At 45.8% G+C, this 7741-nt stretch overlaps 1 pseudogene; it reads right to left on the reverse strand.

Moving 5' to 3' along the window:
- Positions 1–6726, reverse strand: part of LOC146197929 (uncharacterized) — a 32494-nt pseudogene extending 25768 nt beyond the window's left edge.
- Between the last annotated feature and the right edge of the window lie 1015 nt (positions 6727–7741).

Consider the following 7741-nt stretch of genomic DNA (forward strand, 5'->3'; position numbering starts at 1 on the left):
ATGGATACCATTACATTCGAGTATAATATGGTCAATTGTTTCACTGGAGTTTCCCCATACAGCACATGCGTCATCTCCATTGTTAAATTTCTTTTTGTAGCTGCGTGTTTAAGGCACCCTGATCTAGCTTCAAAAAATAGGGCACTGCCTCTTGAGTTATCAAAGAAATCTTCCTTCCTTATCTGCATTTTCCGCTTTCGGTATACTTCCACACTCTGTTTCTTTTCCATTGAATTTATTCAATTTTTTCCTTCTGTGTTCTTCACCTGTTGCCTAATGCTCTTTATTTCTCCGTCCTTGTGACTAGCATACTTACTAGTTAGTTTCCTAGTTCTTTTCCTCCACTGTGAGTCAACGCTTTTCAGTTCGAGGAGCACAGGTGCGCTACAAACAAGTTGAAGGCAGCAGTAATAGTTTTCATTCCGACGTACGCATAACAAATATGTGAGCATAAAATTACATGAGTACTTCATTCTTGGAATTTAACAGGTCACCTCCATCTTTCAGAAGACAGGTTCATCGTGCGACTCGGCTGGCTCTCTATGCGGTGGCTATATGAAGAGTGACTCGTTCGGTCGAGAACCGTTCATGAGTCGCTTTAATATTTTAAAGGTAAAATTCTTAACTTAATTTTTTACAGCTCAGCTGTGTGACCGAATGTGAAAATCAAGACTTAGACGTACGGTTCGCCAATCAGAGCCTGACATACTCCACTCAGAAGCTCTTATTTTCTTGAGCACCTTGCCGTTCCATGGATTGGTAAAGCGCCGTGAGTAGCTTGTATGCCCATGCGCTGGCAAATCAAAAAAACGTTTGGTGAGCAGATTTTATACGTGGCTGCGCAGAATAATATAAAAACATTGACGCCGCAATTTTTACCACTAAGAGTATACCGACGAAGTTGTAATTGGTGTTTTGTAGTTTGTCTGAAATGCACGCTTGTGCACTGAACTCGTACAACTTTGACACTGTTTTCAAATCACATTTTCTTTCCTTTTTTTTTTTTTGTGCCACGGTGACGTAAATATATTAGTCCAGTACAGTCATTCTTTACGGCAAGCTGCGCCGCGATCGACACTGACGGCTCTCACGTTCATTGATTCTACTGGTTACGTCATTTGATTTGATTTGTTTGGGTAATGGAGTTTAATACCCTCGAACCAATTTATGCAATGAGAGACTCGTAGTGAAGGGCTCCGGAAATGTCGACCACCTGGGGTTCCTTAACATGCGCTGGAATCGCACAACTCACGGACGCCTTACTTTTCGATTCCATCGAAAAGCGGCCATCGTGGCAGGGATTCGATCCCGCATACTTGGGCACAGCATTTGAACGCCCTAACCACTGCGCCACCACGGCCGGTCTGTATGTGATTTTTTTTTTTTCTGCTATCTCTTAGAGAGGGCTCACCTTCTGCGCGTATAGCTTATAAATCCTCACAGTTTATAGAGAAGTGCATTTTGCACGGCCGTGAAATCAAAAGCGGTTAAAAGAGAAAACTGCAGGCATAAATGCATTTGCCGTTTTGTCCATTCGTAACTGCCAGAGCAATATTCATTGCTCACGTGCTCTGCGATACCGATAGTGTTGTCTCTTTGAGAGTAGCATGTTTTGGCACTCAAAGGCAGCCATCGGCTTAGTGAACGCAGTTATTTTAGCTAGTGAGCTGTTGGTAATTCATCATCATCATCTTAATCAGCCTGTTTATATCCACTGCAGGGCGAAGGCCTCTCCCATATTTATCCCCCTAATTCATAACGATATAAAGCGGCGCGAAACAAAGAAAAGCAAGGCTAAACAAGAAACATGAAAACGAAAGCACTAGTGTTTTAATGACGGAGTTAGTTTCGCTGTTACTGTGTATCTGGTTTGCGTCCTCGTATTTTAGGCGTTGATCTAAATTTCGCGTAGCAGGCATTACGGTTGTTTTTTTTTTTTTTTTTGCTCCTTAACACCTTCACGCATACAACTCTCAATACGACCCTTGTCTTGATGAGAGGTTCATGAGAAAGAAAGGTTATTTGTCGCGCACTTGGAACAAGTTCCTCGTCATATAGAGTTTCTCTCCAGAGGAGAAGATGCATCTTCTATGCGAGCTTCCTAAAGAGCGCTTCGGCCATTGATGGAACGCTGAGAAGACGAGGCTGTCTATTTATTTTGGCTAATATCGGGCCAGAAATCTGGATCCTGGCTTGGATTCAGCAGCTACGTCGCGATTTTCTCCTGTGTGCGCAGAAAAAAAAATACATTATTTGGTAATTTTCACTTGCAATAAATTTAACGCAGGTGTTAGGCTGGTATGAGAACTTTGACAGTCTTCGAGGATAGTCGTACCGCTACGGCTGAATCCAAGTTTTATACCCATCGCAGTATAGGTCGGCCAAATAGAAAATGCCGTCTTGTCGAGATTTTTGCGCCTCTACGTGGTGGATGAAGCGACGCGCCGTGATAGAACATTGTTACAGTTCCGTCCACAACGGACACACATTCCGCACCGTCTACCTGCGCGTTGCTCTGCGTGGCGCCCCTTCCCGCTCCCGAGAGACAGACCATGGCGGCCATCTCTCTTCTTCACTGACTTTTTTCCCGCACCTACCGTGCCGGATCTCAAGCATCCTAGCGTGCAGCATCGCTCTTCCTCCGGCGTGGCCTTGCCCATCCTCGTCGCCTCGGCGCCGCTCCTGTCTGCCGCAGCTGGGAAACTAGCGGGTGTAACAGATGAAGATAGGTCGCCGTAAGACTAACTGCGCCTATATCTCTTTCAATCCCTGTGCTGAAGAACCTCTGTGTGTGAGCAATATTACAAATGTTCCTTCTGTAGACGCTGGTGCCTTTGAAGACGCTTACGTGACAACGTATAACACGCGCTTACTCTCTCGCTCCAAGGAAAGGAGGACGCAGTTAATCAGGAATTCAAGTGTTTACTACAGAGTAAGCTGCATTACAAAGCACTGCACTGAACCCCCAGATTTCACTGCAATTAAACCGTAGTCCTGCAGCAGCAGCTGGGTGGCGACGCCGCGTATTCGGCTCTCGCGGCCCACATGGGCAACCAAAAGGTTAGATCGCGCGCGGCACACCGCGAAGGAAAATGTGGAATGCCCGGAGGTCTAGATTACACATGTAGCACGTCGATACCCGGCAATGATGAAGAATCATGCCACAGCAGGTCCTCCCTACTCAGTTCAGGACACCGTTCGGGTCTGAACTCAGACAAGTGTACAAGTTACGCGCGTTGACAACCCGCCTTACGCACCTTGCTGCTGTCTTGAACGATGGCGGTTTCTCCGTTCGCTTCACGCGCCTGGTCTCGCGTCAAAGCAACAACCTAGTACTTCGCTTTTAGTGACCCAATGAGGGCGTAAAGTCGAAAAAGCCGAAAGGAAAGGGGAGTGATTTACTGCGGTTCTCGGAAGAGCTTCGCTTCGGAAGGAGACAGCAGCACGACTGTTGTTCTCTTCCTGTCGTAGTGACCCCTCGGGTGGTTTCTAAAGAGCAAAGTAACAACAGCGGCAGCACGCATGTATCGCTCAAGGAGCACAGTCCCCTCTACTCTTACATCGAGTCTTCTACCAGAGATGTAAACAAAAACGTCGTTGGTTTATCGAGCTCCGAACTATTTAGATCCTGTGGGGTGCTTTGGCGCAACAGAATGGTGAATACCGTTGCGGACGGATGTGAAACCCGTAAGCTCGTATTCGGTGCGTGTACTGCGGTGAATTTTTCATCGCAGAAGAACAATTTCTCACGGGAGCAGTAACGTTCGCATCGATCGAGCCTCGAGTAGTCGTTGTGCCGATGACCACGTTTTGCATCTGCAGTAATGTGAGTAGCCATGGTATGTGCTGGCGCTGAGACCACCGCCTACGAAACTCAGTACCAGGGGCGCCATCTCGAGGACAACTTTATCATTTTTCCTGTAATAGAAACGTTTATCCGTCCATTTATTCGTACACACAGCGATAGAAGCAACAAAAGCGTACGCGCAACGTGCAGAAGTTAAGGCGCATTTCAATACCGATCGATAGGATGATCCGTAATCGCTTCCTCCATCAAGGGGCGCTGTCATGACCGCTCGAAAAAGAGGAGAACTTCGAAGAAGCGAGCACAAGTAGCTGGATTACTGCTGACGTCAGCGAGCCTCCAGGATGGGCACTCTAACATGTGGACTCTAGAAATATTAAAGCCTCCCTGGAGGAAAATCACCAGATCTTTCTACGCGTACAGATTTCTCCTAAGCTGAAATATGAGGACAGAAATTGGTTGTTGTTTTTTTATAAAGACCAAATCTGAGTCGTTTGAAGCTCAGCCATTGTAAAAGCCCTTAGGAACTACAACCCATAGCCTTTCCTTTCCTCATGCACCATTACCTCAATTTTTGAGTATGGGCGGTGTTTTAAGCTTTCAGAAAAACGATGCATGATAGAATTAGACCTATGGACAGGAGCAAACTGTATGCACTGTCAGCGAAAAATGAAACGCAAAGAAGGATTAGAATACTAACACACAAATGTTAGGAATAGCTGCCGGAGAGGAAATACAATTAGCGAATTTGATCAACAGTTCTAAAGAACCGTCTTTGTGCCTTCGAAATTTAGAAATTAGTTTAACTAACCTGAGCTTGCACTGACCTCTCTCCACCTCAGATCTCTTCGTTTTCTAGTTCCTAAGTCCAATTCTCTTGTTCGCGTTTCGTTTGCGACACAAGTGTGAGACTCACATCCCAGTAATGCCGCCAGAAAAAGAGATACGCTAAAAGAGAAGCCGAAAAAGAGAAACCTTCTTTCGTCTTACCAATCATTTTTTTTTTTTCTGTGAATGTTCTCATTGTGTGATGAATGACGTTTTTTTCATTGTGCTGAATCAACATTGGTACCTCTACCAATGTTGATTCAGCTACATTGGTAACGGTAGTAGAAAACGTTGTCTACCAAATTGGTATAAAACTTGTTTATTATAAGCCAGGTAGAGCAATAAAATCGAATGCCATTTACCACCTAGTAATAGTTTGATCATCACACTCTCTTGAGACTACAGAGTGCGACGCATCGCTATGGCTGCAGCATTGCGGCAGCAATGTATACGCGAGTCGCAGAAAGCTACCGGCAATGAACCTGATCGCTGCAACGCAAACTGATAGACTTTTGCTTGCCAAAGAGAGTGTTCCCTGCAGTTGTTTGCTGCACCGAGGCACTCGGCCGCCACCGATGCGCTGAAATATGGTGAAGTGCACAGGCTTCTTCCTAGTCATGCTCTTGACCTCTCGTTCCTGCACGTGCGTTTGCTCGTGTAATCCGAGATGCTAGCGAAAGAGAAATAATGCGCTGAAACAAACAAAGCAACGACCGGAGCGCATTTTCACCTCACGTAGAGGAATGTATCTGCGCGGCAGAGGCCTGTTTACCGCTAGAAAGCTTGAGGGAAACAAAGAAAGAAAACTGAGAAAAGTGGAAGGTCTGCATTTATCGACCGACGTTACGCTCTGTGAAGAAGGTTTCCTGCATTCTCTCGCACCACCGTGAAAGGATGGCTGGCTTTTGATGTAACGGTCGCATCGAGCCTTTCTAGAAATGGCGTTTGGGAATTGGAAGCCCTTCTGCGGCCTGGTGAGACCGAGCAACGCAATGCTGTTCGTCGCTGCGATCTCGGGAGTAAGTTGGCACTCCGGCAACTTGCATCCTCTGGCCCGCGCTAAAGAGAGTCACAACGAGAATAATGTGTTAGGCGATGCATGAGCTGATGGCTTTTTGTTTCTTTGTTTCAAAATTGCGCAAATTCGGAAGGGATGTGTACGCAATAACAAGGTCTCTTCATATTTTTTGTCCATATTGTTGCCATTGCTGTGAATTTTTTTCTATTTTTGGTATTGTTACTATTAAATGCTGTAGGAGCTGTAGACTTTGGCAATTTGCATAACCACTGTTAAAACACCGGGACCTATTTATTGAAGAAGCAGCCTTATATCTTCCTTATTTGTACTGCGCGTGTCTTTTCTCGTTTCTTTATTTAATGGGTATTATTGTTCATCCATTAGCTGTTGTGATTGGTCAAGGAAGAAAAAGATTTAAATTCTACATAAGGTTTGAGGAGACTGCTAAAGAGTCATCAAACTACCCCCATACTATGAACTGGTGGTGGATGTTTCCACTTGCACGCGGACTGAGGCAGAAAGCTAAAATTGTGCAACTTGGCCTTTTTGCATTCTACGGGCCGACTCGTGTCTGCTGCCTTCCGAAATATGTAATATTAAAATCGAATAACATAAAAAGGCCTTCAAGGAACTTTACATGCACACTTTGGCGTTTAACCTGGCTTCTCGACACCATCTTTAAACCTTCGGTAAAGTTATAAACCATCATCGCCGCCAACTTGGATTCACCCATTGCAAAGCAAAAGCCTCCTTGTCCAGCTAACCTTGTCTTCTGCCACCTTTAGCTACCTTATCCTCACAACCTAATGTCATCCGCCCAAATAACTTCCTGCCGCCCCTACTACGTACGCCATTGAAGTCCAATCTGTCACCCTAAAACGTCATCGATTATTTTTTACTTTCTCATTACTTGACCTGCCCATGCCCATTTCTTCATATGCACTTCAACTAGAATGTCGTTGAGTCGCTCTTCCTCCTCTTCTCATTTCTCTTTCTCAATGACTCACTCTTGCTCCCTGACCCACTCGGCACGCTTCCTGTCTCCTGACGTTTCATCTACCATTTTTCCTTCCATGTCCTCCGTTTAAGTTGAACTTTTTTTTGTTAGCCTCCATGTCTCTGCCCCCCAGTTGAGTACAGGTAAGATGCCGGCGTTATGTATTTTCCTGTTGGGGGATACTGGCAGCACGTCATTCACTCTTGATCTTATTGTAATTTCCGAATGTGCTCCAGCCCATCTGATTCTCCTAGTTATTTACCTTCCGTGATCCGGACATGTAGCCACTATACCTGTCCTAATTTGTTCGTGGGGTTTAACATACCAAAGCGACTCAGACTAAGAGAGACGCCGTAGTGGAGAACTCCGGATGATTCGACCACCTGGGGTTCTTTAACGTGCACTGACATCGTACAGCACACGGACGCCGCTCCGTTTTGCCTCCATCGTAACGCAGCCGCTGAGGCCGGGATTCGATCCCGCTGCCTTGGGCATTGTAGTCGAGCGCCGTAACCGCTGCGCCACCCCCGCGGGGCCTAAGAAGAGGTATTTCCTCACTACCTCTAGTACCTCACTACATATCGCACTGCCCTTCATTTCCGATGCTGTCGAACATTACTTTAGTCTACTATTGTTAGGCCGAACGTTCTGCTTTGCCTGTCTGTGTCATTAATCACCCTTTGGCATTCGTCACTCGGACTTCTCGGTAAGGCATTGTCAACAAAGAACCTCGGATTACTGGGGTATTCTCCATTCACTCTTATATACCTAACTGCTTTAAATCTAACTCTCTGAAAATTTCCCCTAGCAAGCGGTGAATAGTGTAGAAGAAGGAAGGCACACCAGCCGTTCCTAGCCGTTCTTTACTGCGGTCCCAACATGGTGCTTACTCCGCTCCTCGAGTCCCACGTCCTCGAGCTTCCTCTTCCTTTTCGTTCTTCTCAACCATCAGGCTCAAATCTTCGACAAATAGTACTGGAGATATCGTGTTTTCCTGCATACCACCCTTCCTTATTGGTGTTCCCTTACTTCTTTTATATAGGACTATTGTTGTTGTGCAGCAACTACACATATCTGCGAGTGTTTTTTACCC

Source organism: Amblyomma maculatum, chromosome 2 (assembly GCF_055883805.1).
Source record: "Amblyomma maculatum isolate TAMU_Amacu chromosome 2, ASM5588380v1, whole genome shotgun sequence".
Lineage (NCBI taxonomy): Eukaryota > Metazoa > Arthropoda > Arachnida > Ixodida > Ixodidae > Amblyomma > Amblyomma maculatum.